General features: G+C 39.5%; 2 long non-coding RNA genes across 7 annotated transcripts in view; both read right to left on the bottom strand.

Moving 5' to 3' along the window:
- Positions 1-19,037, bottom strand: part of LOC147757042 (uncharacterized) — a 31,602-nt gene that overhangs the window by 5,481 nt on the left and 7,084 nt on the right. For 2 of the 6 annotated variants that reach the window (XR_015323518.1, XR_015323516.1), the window contains one exon: positions 103-8,083. This is a non-coding gene — a long non-coding RNA (uncharacterized LOC147757042). Of the gene's footprint in view, positions 1-102; positions 8,084-19,037 lie in introns of those variants that run through there. The other 4 variants (XR_015323517.1, XR_015323519.1, XR_015323514.1 and 1 more) reach the window with 4 other exon arrangements.
- Positions 103-19,037, bottom strand: part of LOC147757041 (uncharacterized) — a 46,183-nt gene continuing 27,248 nt past the window's right edge. The window contains exon 2 of the long non-coding RNA XR_015323524.1: positions 103-476. This is a non-coding gene — a long non-coding RNA (uncharacterized LOC147757041). The remainder of the gene's footprint in view (positions 477-19,037) is intronic.

Raw genomic sequence — 19,037 nt, 5'->3', positions numbered from 1 at the left:
GACCGGTTTTACACGTTCAAATGATAAATGAGTTAAAATAATGAAACTCAGTAGTAAATGTTATTTTGGTTCTTCATCCTCGTATAAGAATAAGTCAATTCAACCGGTGGCTAATCAAAAATGTATTCCATTGCTTGCTTATTTTTACTTTCGTTCTAGTGAAGACTGCCTTTCTTTTTCGAATTACTACCGTACCACTTCCATTACGTACTTATCATCGTATATAATATATTTATTCTATGTGGGCCACGTCCCTTCTCTTTTAATCTATTGTAAATTTAGAGATTTTACGTAAATAAAAATAAGCCTCTCTGTATTGCCCTTCGCGTAAAATGGGGTACGGTTACGTTCAAATGTGTATCGGCGTCCTGTGCGTATGTCATAATTAATAGCGGACTTGCATTAGCAATCCGTGGTTCTTCAAGCTGATGCAAATTTTCCGGACCACCGCGGCGATGGTGACCGTGTCGAAGTAGCTGGAAAAAAAACCACAACTTGTATTTATTCCGAGTCTAATCCAAACCTGAAACAGATCAACTATCTTCTGAAGAATAAAATCGTGCGCTGGAGAACTCAGACTTGATACGCATAAAATAACGCTGGACCCGTATCGCATCTGACTTCATTATATGCTATTTAATAATCCATTTATTTTATCAGGCCCACATTGCAGTATACACCTGCCTTCTGTGACAAACCTCACTACGACCTTGTGATATTGTTTTAAAAACCTGACAGGGAAAGAAGCTCGCCGTGGGCTAGTCGACGGTCAGGCCCGAACTACCGATTATTTATTGTTTCGTTCTACTATGGGCTTAATTGAAAGAATCTGCCAGTCAAGGCCCTTATTCAAGACGTACTCTATTATTAAGACTGGTATTGGAACTAGGCAAAAATAGCGCATGTTTACATAAAGTGCCTAGCACCCAGTTTGGTCACGGTCATTATTGAGTATGTTTAGGTTTTTTTCTAGCAGTGTCTGGGAATGTCCAAGTACGTGGAAAAGTGTCTTCTAGACGATATTCAGTGATCTCACGACTTCTCCGGGAATCTCAGGGACTACAGAGCTTATAGACAAACGGCACCAAACGGCGTGCCTTCTTAAGTGGATTCGGCGTTTTGACAAAAAAAAAGATCAATCTTACGCTGGATGGGCCGATTCTTAAAGGGTAAATGAAAGAGCACGTCAAATCCGTGACTTTCGTACGGATTGAAAGATAGCAATATATTGTTGATGGTCCTTGATGTATATATAAGTGCGCCCGAGTATCCGCAAAGAAGGATCCAGCGCGCCGATTCTCGTTTTGAAATACTCGGGAACGGAAAGATGCAGCATCACGCTTTGAAAACTTATCGACAATCACAATTATCGGTTAGGTACAGAGAAGGTTGTCGTAGCGAATTTGGCAGTAAGCCAAAAGCCAGTTACCCATCGTAAGCCACTTTTGCCCACATAAACAACGGCTGGACAACAACCCAGTGTCTGGACAAATACGAATGTTGATAATGTATCAACATGAAAGTTTTCATCCGAGCAAAAGTTTTCCGGTTTCAAATCCTCGACCGTGATGATATTACAAAGTCCAACACTGGAGTTCATATTAGATATTGGTTTCTTTCTTTTTTTTTTTTTTTTTTTCAAAACATTGAATATAAAAGCCACCGAATTATTCATCAGCTAAGGAATGGCTTAATAAGTCTCTAGATAGCCGTTACTTAGACAGATAGATTCAATGGTTCGTTTTTTTAAGCAAGTCGATCATTCAAAATTAACAATTATAGTTAGGTTTTTGCCATTTAGTGAAAAAAGGCCGCCGTAGCGTCAAATTATCATTGTGCATGTATTTATCAAATTGAACAGCGTCAGATTTATAACAGCGCCGATGTTACATAGAGTACTTAGTAAACTTTCGTAAAGCACATAAAAGAGTAAATAAAACCTAAAGGCTATTTTTCCTATACAACCAGGTTGCTTATAATTACAGGCCTGCAACTTGTTATCGGCTGCATCCCAATACACAATCATATCTTCACTGGATGGCAATGATGAAAAGCAGGACGATAACAGCATGTATCGTTTATTATGAGAATGACATTATCTAGCTAGCCTATCTGTTGAGATCATGCACTATAACCAAGCTAGGTTCGTATACAGCTGCTAACGTGTACCAGGATGACGCCGGTACATAACGTATGACCTGCTGTCCAATCTTCCAGCGTTTCCCGTCTTATTATCGCTCTAGGATCTCTAGGCCCTCTGCAGTAAAATGCTTGTAATACAGATTATTTAGTCACTGGCAGACTGTCGCTAAGGGCAAACTCTACCAGAGCTAATGTGATATAATTATTCAGCGCAATATTCAAAGCTATAATGTTTGGCTAAGCCTTGTTTCTGCACAGTAACGGAATAATACTTTGCCAAACTCAGTAGAAAATTCTGCCTACCAAGAGGAGTTTTAGATTGTTTATAGTGAAGCTGTATACTGCTAAATATCCGCTAGTTGTTAGCGTCAATTACTACATTTACTATAAAATATTATCTTTTAGTAGTTACAAGTTTCGAGCTGCTTTGTTCTATATCGTTAGCTCTCCTAAGCAGTCTTCGCGTGTTGCCTTTAATGTTCTAAGCGTTGTGTGAATACTTTTCAAACGTAAACTGTGTATAATTGCGAGGGCTTCCGTCGTTCTTCGTTGGTCCGAAACTCGTTCTCTTCGTCACACAGTTTCGCCAGTAATTCATTACCCGTGTAGCCGATCTCGGCAATATCGAATCTATGGAAACGTGAAAAACCTTAGGGAGTCGTGTGTGAAGGCCGATTACCCAAATGACAAATCGAATGTTTTTTGAGCAAAAGTACACATGAGGGCTACCTTACGTCTAAGTCAGGCTACCGCCTACGAGTCGTCAAACAAAAATTTATTCATTCTTTCATAGTACTGATAACGACAAGAAAAACGATAAAAAGATGCGAGAGCACACAGTGGAGTAATTAATGTAACAGCGCTAAAAGGCAAAGCGATATACATCGAAGCAAACGCGCGTTGCCGTCGAAAGCGAAAGGAACCCCTTTGGTAGAAATTGACACAGCCCTTATATTACAACAGAAGAAGTAGAAGGTACAGCAGAAGCTGGAGGTATATTTTATGCGACCGAGTCAAGTCGAACCTAAGTACCGTACGGCCACAGTTGGACTGCTATGATTTGAACGATGCAGTCACTACTTACTCTGCCACAAGCTAGGTAGATTTAAGTTAGTTCAAGCCGAAAAATAGCTTCGTAAGGTCGAAAGAAAACACGGACCCGAAATAAGATTTTATACATTTGTTTTCTAGATCTTTCACTACAAAGTATCGTAACTCAAACAATCCGATTTGGCTGATTGTGCCTTTACGTGAAATAAATTACGTGATTAGCTTCAGAACATACCTACTGTTCGATATATAAGTTGTGAGGATGTAGTGGGTATTAACAAACCTAGTTCCATAGGTAGGCGGATCAATGTAAATACAAGACGTGTTTGACGATGGTTAACTGCAGATGCTAAAGAGGATTTTTTTTTCTTTGACCGCATTCGAAAGCTTGTAAGTTTAGTAAATGAGTAAAATTAACTAATGAAAGATAGGTTTTCAGTTATTCTTAAAGTTAATATGCCGACGTTTGCCACACTTTTACGGCTACGGTAAAACTATCGCGAGAGCTTAGCTATCTGCTGATTAAAGTGAGGTCAGAACGTCTGGCTCGGTGGGATTGTTTAGTTCGTCTACAAAAACTGTCTATATCTTCTCCAATTGAAGGACATTGAACTTGCTCTCAAAAAGAGGGTCCAACGTGAATTTGTGTTTACGTATAGTATAGATTTTGGAGAAACGAACTCAACAATAGGGCTCAGGCTTCGGCACCGAACGTAGATTGAAAGCCGTTCACTATACCTCGAGACTTGAGCTATCTTATTTGGCCGTAGCGCTGTTATTTTTTACATATCGGTGAGCAAGCTTCTATCTAAACATGCTTCTTATTTGCATTTCATTCACTGTACCATGTACGCCAAATAGTTGCTAAAATTCTGGCGTTCTGCAGATGTTTTCGCACTTGTGTAACGAGGCCTAACAAGTACGATGGCGCTGCTAAAATTTAAAGTGGCGAAGGGAAGGAAAACACAGGGTTGGGGTATATCCTTTTTGTCCTTTCATATATCCTGAATTCATCAGGCAGAAGTTGGTAATCTGTGCTAGTGGCACTGGAAAGGACAGGCAGGAGAACATAGACATGATAACAAAAAGCGTTGTTGTGCCCAAGGACTTGATCCTTGACAACGAGCTCCTGCTGTGGGCGCCCTCTGACTCCGTCAGCTCCTTTTTATCAAAAGACGAATGGACGTAACAACAGGCATTCCAATTGCAACCCTCTCGTTTACATCGAAACACAAGACGGGCAGTGATGATAGTGGTACCTAATGATCACGCTTTATATGTCACACAGATACATGATATGCATCGAGCTTTGGTATAAAATGCAATAATGCACGCCTCGACTTGCATCAAAACAATTACCGCTAATTAATAAAAATCGCTCCCGTCCATCATAAATAGTCAAACGATTTACACTGGATGAGATTACGCGCTTGCCCAGCGTGATTTCGCAAAAGAAAGATTACTCAAGGGTAGCCTGATGGAAGCTTACAATCTCATGGAACATGCCAACATAGATAGACCCGGTATAGCAATACCTGTACGAGCAAATTACTGATTCAGCCATAAAATAAGCCAATATGTATGTTTCGTGAAGTAAAGGTAAACAATCGTTTCGCGATCAACTTCCCCATTCAGGGGACAATTTAGGCTATAGGTAATTATTTGGTGCAAATCTCCTGCTGGTGCAATAGGTACGCTATTGAAGTAAGACGCAACCTAATAATTTTTCCGATCAGGAATATTCAGGAGAGATTTATTACTATTCACTTTTAAAAAATCTCAAGTTTACTCTCGCGAAAGAGATTTTGTTTATTAGCTAAAGCTTTGTTTTTATTCGTTCGTGACGTCATTGCAACCGGATGGGTTTAATATCGAAGAGTCAGGCCATTCTAATCCTGGCCTTAGTTAAAATGAATATGTGCATTGGATAGCTTTACGTCTGTGTACTGGTCGTTAGAAAGTGATTGGCAACGTCATCGTCAAACCCTAGAAAGAAACAGCAGCGCCAAAAAAAAGATAAGCGATAACCATCGGAAAGTTTTAATCTTTATACACGCCGTTATATATATATATATATATATATATATATATGCCGGACTATAAAGAAAACATATGAAATGTACAGAAAAAGTATGCACACCATTTTTTGACCCATATGTATACTACGCATGATCTCTCTAGGTTTTTCTTTATTCTAATGCTAGATGATCATTTTTTTCATCTCAGTATAGCAGATTGACTGTCTTTTATTTCTTCAAGCTCGTTTTAACTATTCTTGAAGTTGGATCTTGGAAACAAGATCTATTTGAGTAGATGCAAAGTGCTACCTTACGATCGCCGAGCCTTGTCAGGATTTTCCTTGTGTGGACAATTCATCCTAAAATTTGATATACGATAGGAGTTTGTTATTTTCCGACAATGTCGGTGGGCAGACCCCTTGATCTCGGAGGACACGCCATTTCGAGACGACTTCGAGATGGGAAAGGCTGCCGATCCCGCCGCCAGATTTCGCTGTCTTCGATGCCGCACCAAGGTGAAGGATCAGGGAAAGCGATATCGAATACCGATCCTCGTTGGCTTCAGAAGATAAGGTTCGGAACAAAAACGAACACTTGAAAGGGAAGATTTAAAGAAGAGGGTGGCGACATCAGCTTTGCCCTTGATGCTGCTGTTAGTCCTGCTGTTCGGATTTCAGCCACGGCACGTACTTCGTTACTAAAGATAGGAATACAACCAAGCATACTGTCTGGTAGCCATCGCAATGTTCCAGAGCGGAAATCTCGTGGTGCGATCAGAACACTTTGACTTGTTGAGCCTATAACTTATACAGTATAATTAGCCCTTAACCTAGTGATAGCCTCACAATATATTGATTGTAGGTATACGCAACTAGACTCTTTGACAGATACATCAAATTGAATTTTATTTGATAATTATGTATAGTTGTACTTATATTTGCAATATTTACTATAGGAGTAGGTATCGGGAAAGAAAACATAGGCGTGGCTAATGTAAACAGGAACACAGATGCACTGACAAATGCTTACAAACCTTCACCCGTATATGTATGAGATGAGTGAAAGAGCTCACACTCAGTCACCTTTTTTCATGCTGTATATTTTCTTAGATTTAAAAATTGCGTTTGTTTATAGTTTTTCTTTTATTCGAATTACTAATTTCAGTTCAGTACGTGGAATACCACCGCGTATTGAGCTTAAGGCAATATCTACAATGAGTTTTTATAAGGGCATAGGCCACGATTAAAGGGCGCTAGTGTGAACACTGGCAGCTTTTTATGATTCCAAGTATCAGCATAAATGACTCCTCATCCACCCTTGCATGACCGCTATTACCCGGCTTCCATATATCCCAGCGTTTTCGATCCTTAACAATCGTGATACGTTTTGTTGGTAATCTTCGTGGCAACATTTAAGGTAAGCGTGCGACCGGCTACTTCATATTAGCTATGTTAATTTGTTTGAGCCAATTTAGTACCCTTATTCTAGCTTAAAAATATTCTTACTCTTTTTGCCATCGTGGACAGCGCTCCATGAAGAAGCAAGTAAAGTCGCAATGTTGGTCGAATCGTTCGACACAAGCCGACATATCTATGAAACTCACGCGGCAAGGTCTGATTGTACTCACAAAGCTCCGCCTTCGGGAGATTTGGTGTTGCCCAATGAAGGATGAACTTCCGATTGGCAAGCTCTAGCGGTTCTGTAGATTAAACTCCATCGATCATGTAGGCTTTGAGTGTACGTACAGGTTTTAAAAACATCAGTTTCGAATGCAATAATAGTGAACAGGCGAAGCGACCGTTATTCATACTTCTGGCATCGTGCACGATTCATACCGCCAGGCACCTCGTCTGCCAATACGTAAGTGAGGTAGCCCTCCGAGCTTTCACCAATAAAGCAAATCATAGAAATCTATTCATTGTGTTAGGAACGCCTCCTGGCGCCTAATGATGGACCTAGTAGGATTATGATGAACGATTTTATCTTGTCGTATGTCTAGTAAAGACTATTATTTGAAGAAAGCAAAGGCTTCCTATTGTAGGTATATGAGAAGACATTAGTGTAATAGAGAGAATTTTTGAGAGGTTTACGTTTGCGAAGAGTGCTTAGGTACTCCAACAGAATGATCCTAATATTGAGTTAATAGTTTTTGATATCGTAGCCATGTGCTAATTTACTTAATTCACAAATAAGATAAACGCAAACTTAGCCTATCTGCGGTAGTAGAAAATCCTCGATATTAATATACAACCCAGAGACCTAAACAGTTCCGCAGGGTTATTAGGTCCCTGATATGATAAACCTCTGCAAGTTTTAGTATAGCCACCGTTACTACCAGGCGTTAGTCTCGCCCTCAAACAACTGAATTGGCTAGTAAATGTGTCTCTCATCACATCACCTGTCTTTGTGTAAGCGCGATGCACCTCGAAGCCGATCAACGAAAACGAGCCCATCTTATCATCATTGACACGGCGTTAACAACGATCCAGAGTTCTACTACCGTATAGCAAATCGACGAACGCGGGTAATGGGTGGCTCGATCCAGCCAATCCCGTCCAGCGATCCCAATCGAGTACTCGATCAGCCCGAAGAGGGTTTACCATAGCTGGTAAGGAATACTGATAAAAAGGCAAGAAACAAGATTTGCAAGGCAGCGTACTTCAAGGATCTGTACTTGCGCTACAACATAAAGGAGCCCGAAGCTGATGGAAGCCAGCGACGAGTCATAGTTATCTTCAAAACTTGTCTTTTTTAAAAGCAAAATTTAAAAAATCAGCTCAGTGACTGACGCTGATTCAGTTACATTCATGTTGGGCATGTCAGGGGAGCAGGTGGGCAGCGAGTCTTCTCTGGACGACTGATCGAAGAGAGTTCTGCAAAAAAAACCAAAACGCTTAAAGAGGCTATACAGCAAGCGGGATTTGTCGATTATATTTAAAATAGTGCTTTAAAATCACTGCTAGGCGGGGTCATTACGAGGAAGAACTATAGTATTTATTGTGGGGCTTAGTTGAAGTCTTTCGCAAAGAAAGAAGAGAATTACGGTGCTAGATTTTTAGGTTTCTAGATTACAGTTAGAGGAGAATGATTTAAAAAAGATGTTAAACACAGTATAGAAGGCTCGCATGAAGAGCTTTTCCTCAACATATATTGAATCTAATTGCATGAAGAGTATGCTGGGGAAGCGTACCGTAAACACAAAAACACGTGTGTTTCACATCAAACAGTATTTGTTCATTTCAGTTTCATATGATTACATACAAATACAACGCTTTAAATGTTATAAACACAAGTTCGACATTTCGTCATTTGACATATACTTGACCAAGCTTCATTTAGCAGAACTCTCGAAGGCTTTATTGCATTCCCTTCAGTCGGAGATTGTTGACGGATATTATCGCATATACACATAGTAATCATTGGATCCACGCTAGTATGCCTCGTTGCTGCAGTCACAGAATTATACCGACAGAAATACAGTAACAGACAAAAACACACTATTGCGGTTCGATATGAATCTGTCTTGCTATGTGACGCTAAAGGCGGCTAGATAGGGACTGGGCTAGCAAGGATTATTAGGTTCATTAGATAAGAAAAATCTAGGACTGCAGCAAAATCTTGTGTTTTTATGCAGAATAGTTCCGTTGACAGGGACGATAAGAGCTGCGAGGAGATTCTAAGTTTACCTTCTGTCTATTTTTGTCTACTCTGGACAAATGCAAAGACCAAAATGCTAGACGAGAGCACAACGATCAGCAGCGGACAACAGAAAAGAAGCGAAAGGAAAGTGGGGTACTGTATATCGTGGATTCGGCTAGCAAGGCCGACTAGGTCGACAGCACGCCCAGCGCAGCTGGGTTATGCATGCACTTAAGAATTCAATAGTCTTGCCAACAAGAGCGTCAAATTTGTGTTGTCGTCAGAAGTGTTTGGAGGACATGCTGAGTTAGGTGTTGGCCTTAGAATAGGCTGCTGTATGTGGAACGCATTGCAAATGTCACTTGTATATTCCTTCTACCAATGACTTCTTCGTCTTTTCGTCTAACAGTTGCGTACAACACGGATGTACGTTTGTCAGGACAGCTTTACAGATTTGTGGACGGCACGCCAGCAGCGAGAGCAACCTCAGGATGCATAGTTCGCCAGACCCAACTATGTCATCCAACCCATTGTGCAAAATATTACTGGTGGCACATTGCTAGATGGCATTGTGGTAAAATGATGAATTGACTTGTACACAAGCTATGAACTTTATATTACTTGCTATATCTGTGAGCTTGTGAAATACATTTATTAAAGTGGCTACGCATGTCGCAGAAGAGTTATTTAATTCCTGTCAAACCAACCAAGAATAGTTTTCAAAAAATTTCAAGCTGTCTAATGTGTAAAAAAATGCCTTTGCTAGCCTTTACTATAATAAAGTCTGTACTTACTTTAATTATTACCTAGACCGTGCGCGCCATCCGGCTCTCGGTACTTTATTCATAGTCATAGAGAGATCCAGCAGTGCTAAGATTAATGCCAGGTTTTCATGCCGTCAGTTGGAGCGTTCTGACGCCCGCTGTATGCCGCGGAACGTTTTCTTTACAAGCCAAAACCGTACAAGGTTTTACAGCAGAACAACCTGATGCTACTGCGACCGAGATGACGCGGACACATGTATATATTGAAATGGACTAAGCAGACCCAGTCGTTTCCTAACCAGAGCAGCTTGAACGCTCTATTTTTGGCTTTTTATGCGCATCGTGACGATGATTATTCTTTTTTCCCTTGTCCCATGTGAATTCGTACGGGCCCATGTCGCCGTCAATCCCTTCACTGCTTGGCTGCCTTCAAAGTGAGTAGGTACATAAAGCTACCTGTTGCTCTGCAGCCGACCTCAAACGGGACCGATTGAAGTAATGTTCCCGGTTAGTAACGAAGAACGCCTGCTAGAAGCAAGCCTTACTGTCATGTGCGATTACCAATTAAAAATATTGTATTTTGTAGAAGGCGAACGTAGACCCGGGTTTCTTTGTTTGGGTATCATTTCCGTTAATAGAGTAAGCAGAGCAATCTCGGCCTCCAGTGTTCAATAAGCCGCATGGGTTCTGTGAGTCTTGGTACTCCTTGTAGAAATAATCACTACAGCGAATGAGCGGCCCCATTCGAACGACTGCATGACTTTAGAGCGGTTCGATCCAATGAGAACGCTGAGTCGCAAGCAGCAAGAGGCCTGACTGTCTCGCGTATAAGCTCCACACGCCAGCAGATACCGCACTACGCTAACTGCAGTAAAGCCTTCGAGGAGTTGCTTAACGACAGACGCTTACGACAAGGCAGTCTCACTTTACCATTGTCTTCGCTAGCAGCTGTTAACACCATTTAACCTAGTTCCTCGGTCCCAGCCGAGGTAGGATTGTAAAGCAACAGGTCGCTCGTTCTCTGCAATCCACTGATCAGCGTCAGGCTTTTCCGGAACCACATCGGCCGATTTTGCCACTCTATTTGGCCGCTTGGTCAGTGCTTGTACGCGATCAGCCATCTCAATCAATAGTTTGAAAATGATCCGGGCCTTTCATTATAAACTCAATTTCAGCTACAAAAATCGTGAGCGTTCATTCAGAAAGAGGAATTAAACCAATAAAACCATACGTGTGTGCTACTTTTCGCGAAAAGGAACGTAGTTAACATTATACGGTGCCATTTCTCGATCAGAAGTTATTTGCAGTGTGGGAGAGAGCTAAAGTAAATATAACTTTAACTAAAACATTTCGTTTCGACGCGACCGGATCGTATAGGGTCATTGTGCTAAAGTGAAGATGATTCCGTTTATCAGGCGGTCTCAATACAGCTGTTCCGGGCATTTTTATTTGACAGTAATTTATAACAGCTGGAGGTTTTCTACATAGCCGATAGTATGCTAAATATAGCATCTTGTCACTTTCATACTGCGGCATTTAAATGATCATTGTAGATACAGTCAAACAATAGATGCTGCGTGAAATCTATAGTATACTAAACGCATTACCTTTGTTCGTATTAGGACTAGGGCTTTCATCGAAAACAAATGCTGATTTGTTGCAAAGTATTACTTTTGGCCTTATTAACATTTAACGTTCAACCAACATTCTTACAGAACTTCCGGTTCCGAAGTTGTTATTCACAGCAATCAACTGTAGTTAATTTCAAACTTAAGTTAAATTTAGAAGCTACAAGGACATGGGCAGGTGATACAGTTCGTCTACTTAGAACAAACGGGTGTTTTACGGAACTTATAATATATGCGCATCCAGTAATCGCTTCTTGTAACTACAACTTAATTCGATAGTTTCATATTAGATACGTTTCGTGCCGTTTCAACATGAAAATAAAATCTACTATACGATTTGTTAATGGACGTGAACGCTAGAGCCCAGTATGTCGAATTTCACATACGCTGATTTGTAGTTGTCTACTAATAAACTGATTGGGTCCAATGAAGTAATTAAGCCCATGAAAGAGCATCCGGAATTGCTCGGAAAGCAACACTGAGAAAATGCGGAGTATTAGTCGATACATTGGCCAGTACTTTGCGTTGCGGTGGGTCAGCAAGGGTAACGTAGCGTGTATCGGGTGTCCGTGTATACTGGTTCATACAAAGCTGTACGGAAGTTACTACTACGTGGCCTTACATTAGCACGAAGCACATTAGGAGAAAACGAAACATTATTACAATGATGTGTCTAGCCAAAGATGTTCCAAAGAAATGTAATGAATCACAGTGAAAAGATTTAAAAATAAGCTGAACACCAAACCCACCTGTAGCATCCTATTTGACCATTTGCAATTTTTTTAGAGATTTACTCATTTAAACGTTACCATATCGTATCAAGCTTTTAAGGTGTCATCCAAAATCTACGTGTACTTAAAGGGTAATTTTTCTTTTGAGGATCGGCGATTATGATCTGGCGCAGTAGGAACTACAGGTGAGTTCTGTGAGGTTTAGCGTTAATTCAATCAATTTTAACTCAAATAATTACAATAGCGTATTTAATCCGTGCAGAAGTTATCGTTAGTGCACGTAACTTTATGCAGTTAATGCATATTCTTAACTAGCTAAGAGCACTAATGCCCTTGTAATTATAACAATTACGAAGATTTTACAATGTCCATTCAGACGCTATGCTTGTGCAGAATGTTTCATACGATCCACGAACCTTCGCCTCTATATCTTAATGACCACATCTTGGTCTTCAAGCACAAATATAAAAGCTAAAAAAATGATTACGTTGGCGTTGCGATCATCTTGAATAGGTAATATCCCATCTGTTCATTGCCAACACGATCCTGAATTTGTGCTCCAGTCAGGTGAAGATGTACTTAGTAGAAGTCTTAGAAGATAGAAGAAACTGATCTAACTCTATTTATATAACAGATCGTCTCAGAATTATTCTAATCTGACTAAGTTATGGTTTGCTCTATAAAAATATAATGTCGCAATAATGCTTATACGTTATTGGTTTATGTTCAGCTCTAGGGGCTCTCAGTTGTTAATTAAGCAGAAAAACCAAAAAATTTTCAAACATTTGAAAACAAACTGTTGAAAGGGACATTCTATCTAAAAAAGCACGGAGCCTGCCGCAGTTTTCATTACATTACAGTCCTATCAACCTTTTTATTTTTCTTTTTTTTTTAAATCCTATCAATGGAACAGAATCATATTACGAAGCACGTAGTTAGAACTTCAAGTGATTCCCTAAGCAAAATGTTTAAAGAAGCCGTTTTTATAGATAGAGTCAATTGAAAATTTAGGTTAACTAAATTTAATAGCCTAATAATACGAAAGGTACTATCCGTAATCCTAAATTCATAACAGCGTCAGGCTTTTTTCTAGCATATAAACTGGAAGCGCACACTTTCAACCATACATAAACGTCATTGGTTAAAAAGTGCAGTACATTCAATGAATCATTAACATTATGCATTCGGCCTTTGTATGGCCTATTTGAATATTTTGCTCATTTTTGAAATCGAATTTTCTATGACGAAAAAGCGTTTTACCCTTCGACTCTGGCCCATCAGCGCCAGACACTCGCATTCAGTTGTAATCGGTTTTGCAAAATAGAACTTGTCACTTTGTATGGAAGTAACTTATTTTCCTTTTGCTCAAATCATTGTGTTGCCTACGTACGTAAGTAAGTCCGTTAGTTACCTCTGTACAAAAAAGGGTTTTTTTTTTATATGAAATCTAAACTGTGCCAAATCTAGTCACTGCTGCATAATGGTAGGTTTTCAAACTTACTCTTCGAAGATTCAGTATCGATTTACAGCTAAAGTTTATCGTGCTTTTCTGAACGAACTTACTTTATGACACACCCTAGGATGCAACATAATTTTAATACATTTCTATTCAGTCGGTTTACATCGAGTATTTTTTCTGCTTATGCTGGGTAAAACTAGCATCTGCATCGTTTGTTGTCTATTTTATATAAAACCATATCTTCAGGTCGATAACTATGTAGAAATGTATATTTATTGTTATCATAACTAACTTTTCCCCTACCCAATTAATCTTACTATTCGTACTACAGATCTTCTTTTGGTGCACATTGCAGACCTCCTGCAGAATCTGCATCGTTGCAGACGCTGCTTTTGAAACGGCGATGAACTGTAAAATGATTAATGAGCCAGTAAAAGGAGACCAGGAGGCAGAGGCAGGTTGCCGCCCCCAACTTGTAGTAGTAAATAGTTTTGCTTCTTCTCGATTGCATCATACTTCTGTTGAATGCCCCCCTCCGTTTGATAATATCCATCACAATTTAGAGTTCACTCTCCAAAATGAAATCCGTTACCGCTTCCTCGAAGTTGAACGCTTCAAATATATCGCCTATACTGGCGTTTATTTTTACCAGCGAGCAGAAAAAACTGGGTAATAATGTGAATAGCCAATGCGTGATGATGATGATTTCCGTTACGGTAATACTACTAATAATAATAATAATAAGACGTCAATTCTGACATAAGCGCAACAATATCTTCTTCATTTCGATGGCTGCGGAGGCGGAATCATACGTCTGAAAAATTCTGAAGCGCAAAATTTAAAGGAAAGGGAAATATTTTTCAAGTCAAACGACCAAGGACAATCCCGAATTTCTTAATAAACGCATTACAGCTGATTTATGGGTTGCCAATAAGTAAATCTTGCACGGTCAGAGGATTAAAATTAAAAAGCTGCAATGATAGTCGAGCTTATAAGTAATGCCAAATGTTTCATAAAAAAATATGCCATTTTTTAATAAATGGTATCAGAATGAATGGCACGTAAAAGCTCTGTTTAGAGTTTCCACTTCCCATGGTGGAGATAACCAGATATGATACCTACATTTCCAGAGACGGCCTTCATCGAGTATATAGAGAACAAATTAAGTTTAATTCTTATATCGGAAAATCGATCACCCTTTGTCAATTAAAGTAACCTTATGCTATCTATGTATTTTTTTTTCTTTTAATGGCTCATATTCATTTAATTTAACTAATTAAAAGCGTACGATTATTGTATTATTATTATGTATGAGCGTGTATGTAAGAGATTTGATGTCGCAAAATTTCCCTTCTGTTTGAGCGATTCTGAGACACGCTGCTAATAAAGGAAACATCTGTTACTGGATACTGTTATTATTAGTACTTCGCATTTCAAGATATTGCCTTTGTTAGGGAACAAAGCAATTTCAGTAGTTATTAAACAAAATGCTACACGACTATAGCGCCAACTCTTAGCCATCTTCAGCATTATTTCATGTTAACAAGCGATACTGCTTTATTGACGTAATGATATTTGTTCATACGTGTGCTGATATACTCTTGATTGATGTCTGGATAAAAAACACAATATTTTTCGAGATATTCGATTTTTTTTTGCTATAAAAAATCAACAAATTAGACGCAGAGGTAGCCTGCTTCTAATAATATCATGTAGCTAATAGACCATCATTTTTATCTAGCAATAGTCTCAAGAACTATCAAAATTAAATTATTCGGAATTATTGGTCTTAGTTTCAAATGAATCACAAAAAAGAAACCGTTCGCTATTTATCGTTGCGGAAACTGTTCTTTCTCCAAATATTCCTTAAGAGTATATTTCATGACCTTCTATTGTAGCACTTAATCGAAGACAACAATGTTTCTTTTGAACGGAATCTTCGATGTATCAGCCCATAGATTCATTCTTATGCTCTAACGGTTTAAGGGTGCTTTGGATCGCAATCGGCTATTCTATTGAGAATGAGCAGGACTACAAGGGATTGGTCCTGAAGTATAGCTCTGTGCTCTGACAGCCAGCGTATGAGAGGTATTTCATGGAGTTAAAAGTAAATTATTTGTAACTCTCGACATACTAGACTACAATTTAATAGCTCCAAGTAAAGAGCACAACAAAGATCGGAAATATCACTGCTTTTTAAAAATCGACCGCTTAACTGAGTCGACGGACTGGTATAAATGTGGCGCTGTGTACAGGAGGACTTTTTATGAAACCCCCCTCTAATTTCCTCATACTATGTACTCTTTTTTTTACCCATACTATATAAAGGGTTAGCTAGAGATGTATAATAATTCCTAGGTTTTCATCACTTTAATCTACAAGCGACTTTAAATAATATCAAACATGGGGTTTTCTATAGAATTTTGCTGCTTATTACTTCGTCAAAAGATGATCCGTGCATCTGCAGAAAGAAAAGCAATATCTATTATGAACTTAGAAACTCTACATCACGTTGCCTGGAAATAATCGGCCTATAATTTTGTAGGTGCTGGCATTTTAAGAAAGCCCGTTCAAACTTCCTTTATGCGTTCTCGAATCCGCTTGGGCTTTTTTTTGCTTTTCTTTTTTTCTTTCTCTTATAAAACAATGTATAAAAAGGCTCATATACTTGCATTAACTTCTAGTATTTTTTAGTACTTCGTCGAATGTCAACCCACGATGTGTGTCGGTAAATACTCCTAACAGCAATAGAGCACAAATACAACTGTCTGGAGAATAAAACCCACTATTCATGACTAGAAAAAACTTACTGTAGACAGCTCGCTTGCAGTTATAACAGCATCAATCCCTGGGGTTGGCACACGATGTTGGACGAAAAACATTTTTTAGGCCCATCTCGCCTGGTTGCCTATTTCCTGGTCCTAACAGAGATGCCCTTTTTCTTTCTCTTTGACCTCATCCTTCACGTTTGGTACATAAGTTCGCAGCGTCAACTCAAAGCTACAGACTGAGGTGTACTTGGCATGAACACAGCAATGAGGTGTGACATCTATTAAAGTATTCAGTGTTATAACGTGTGCTCCCAAACGTGCTATGGCCATAGTCACTGTCGTCGTAAAGCAAAACCGCCATCGATATTACTGCCGGTCATATTTCCAGCGCAGGTTGCGCAGCTTCTTTTGCTTCTGCCGCTGCATATGCCCAGCGGTCTCTCTAAGCATCCCTCACTGCCGGATCTGCTATAGCTATATACCCTCGTCGATGTTTTATTTGACCCCTTATATTGGGGTTGGGTTGCTAGATTGTACCAGAGGCGTCATCTACTTCATCAACAGGCTTTCCGTTAGGCGGTTCAGAAGAGCCCAAGAAACCTGCAAGGTCGACACAGACCCAAACGCCAGCGACATCTGGTTTCACTGGACCAAGTTTCTCAGACATTAACTCAACGATTCCTATGCAAGTCGTTATTATTAAGTTAAACAATTGGACACGCTGGTCTTCGTTGGCTACGCCCACACCACTACCTGGTACTATGGCTGTCAATGGAAATATCCCAGTGAAAGTCCCCGCTAATACGATTGAACGACCCACCGACAACAGTCAGTAGATCGATGTTATTGATGCAAATGCACCGATCGTTAAAAGTGTAACCGCAGTTAATTTCAATACAACGACACCAATTCATATTAATATAAATGAAGCTGCCAGTGGTAAGAACAACCGCACATTGAAGTAACGCGGGTCTATCGTTAGCTCTAATACATTCGTTGACGGAAGTGTCCCAGTCCCAATTTCTATTATTACGACCGAATACTTTTTTCTTTCAACAACCAAATGACAAATGCAGCTCCAGTAGTGCCTTTGAGTGGCTCCAAGATATTTTTGAAGGTCGTTATCCCAGCCGGAACTTTTGAAATGTAACAATTGGCGACCCAGTTAACGACCAGACAAGTGGGGCTGTCAATAGAGGTGAGCACTCTAGGGGTGTCACCGCTTCCAGTGCTACAAAACATCTAGGTCGACATCAGTATCCGAAGCGTTAGGATCAATGATGACTCATAAAACCGTTAAAGAACCGGAAACGCCTGTTGCAACGATTGGCGACGTTGCGTCGGCTGCAGACGAAACCGCGTGTGCTCCAAGCGTCATTCAGACAAAAAGCCAGCCGCAAAAGGACACGAAAAAGCTAAATGCATAAATCCTTCCAGCTAGCGGATGCTGACGACATTGATCACCTAATTACGATAATGGCCGATGTTCGCGTTCTATGGTCATTAATAAGTTGGTACGGGGTGATCAAGCATAATTTTTTTATTTATCTTCATTGCCACATGTGTATATATTTGATTAGTGTAAATCAGAATGGTTCTACCTATAAATTTGTATTAACTTGTATCACGAATATGTAAGTTCATTCATTGTAAAATTTCTTAGTATGCTAGCAGATATTGTCCTTCTTCAATTGGATAGCAGCTAACAATACTGCTGCAGAAGGAACATGGGCGTTTAAGAGAACGTAAAATCTACAACTGGAGAATTTGACCGAGCATCAATAAGGGAATTCAATGTTATTTTATAGTGGCTTAACACAATGCCTATGATTGTTTGAAATTTTCGAACTGCATAGGGGAAACGTGCCTTCTAGCCAACGGATTTTTATTTCGGCCGACACTAAGAATACCCTGCACATTTTCTACGAATACGGATCATAACAAATATTATACTTGCTATGCTATCAGGGGGAATTTGTGTGAGAACCTTTCCGTGAGGCTATAATAAGCTTTTTTTGCAACCAATTTCTGCGCTTATGGTAAATTAGCGAAAGGATCCGCACAGTAGCCCACCATAACAATTCTTCCCATACGTTTCTATAACCTTGGCCAAATATGAGCGTGCTAACTAAATGAACTCGATTGCCATAGACCCACATTTGCACTCAGGTGAAGCCGTGTCATGAAGTATTACCATGTTAGAATATGGCGCAAACCAAATTAGACTCCTGCCCAGGTTGTTCCGTTGTTTAAGGCCAAATAGCTTTTCAGGAAAGAGACGCCAAACATTCATCTATATGTTATGCTTCTATTCCTGATACTAATGAACCGTATTCTACATGAAAGCTCTAAAAAATGCCCTCATTAAGCTATTTATGGCTATTTTATGATAGCTCGAGCCGGCCGGCCCGTCAAAATTGCGCAAGCTTTCTGTTAGATATATATGATCTTTAATCACTCAGTAGTGCAAGGCCTGACGTGCTTGGCAAAGGCAATTCTTCAGTATTACAGAGGCGAGCTTCCGTTTAATATTATCCCTTGACTGTCGCCTATTTTACTTAAAAGAGACGGTACGCACGTCTCTTTTAAGTAAAGTATGCACTAACACTAGTTGAGGTCTCAACGGCGAAAACAAAGTTGTAAAAAAAGCTATATATATATATAACGATAAATATTCATAGAAGATATTAAGAAAATCATTAATGAAGAAAGCTTAAGGATTGCGACTGAAATTTATAGAAGTCTACACTTAGTTGTCGCTGTATGGATATTGGAGTTTCTGAGATCTATCAATTCATAGAATTTTGACGCGAAACGTAAACCCAATTATATATA

The sequence above is a fragment of the Varroa destructor genome, unplaced genomic scaffold (assembly GCF_002443255.2).
Source record: "Varroa destructor unplaced genomic scaffold, Vdes_3.0 BEIS01000003.1, whole genome shotgun sequence".
Lineage (NCBI taxonomy): Eukaryota > Metazoa > Arthropoda > Arachnida > Mesostigmata > Varroidae > Varroa > Varroa destructor.
Note: the sequence above shows the minus strand (reverse complement) of the source record. Positions and strands in the feature narration are given on the sequence as shown.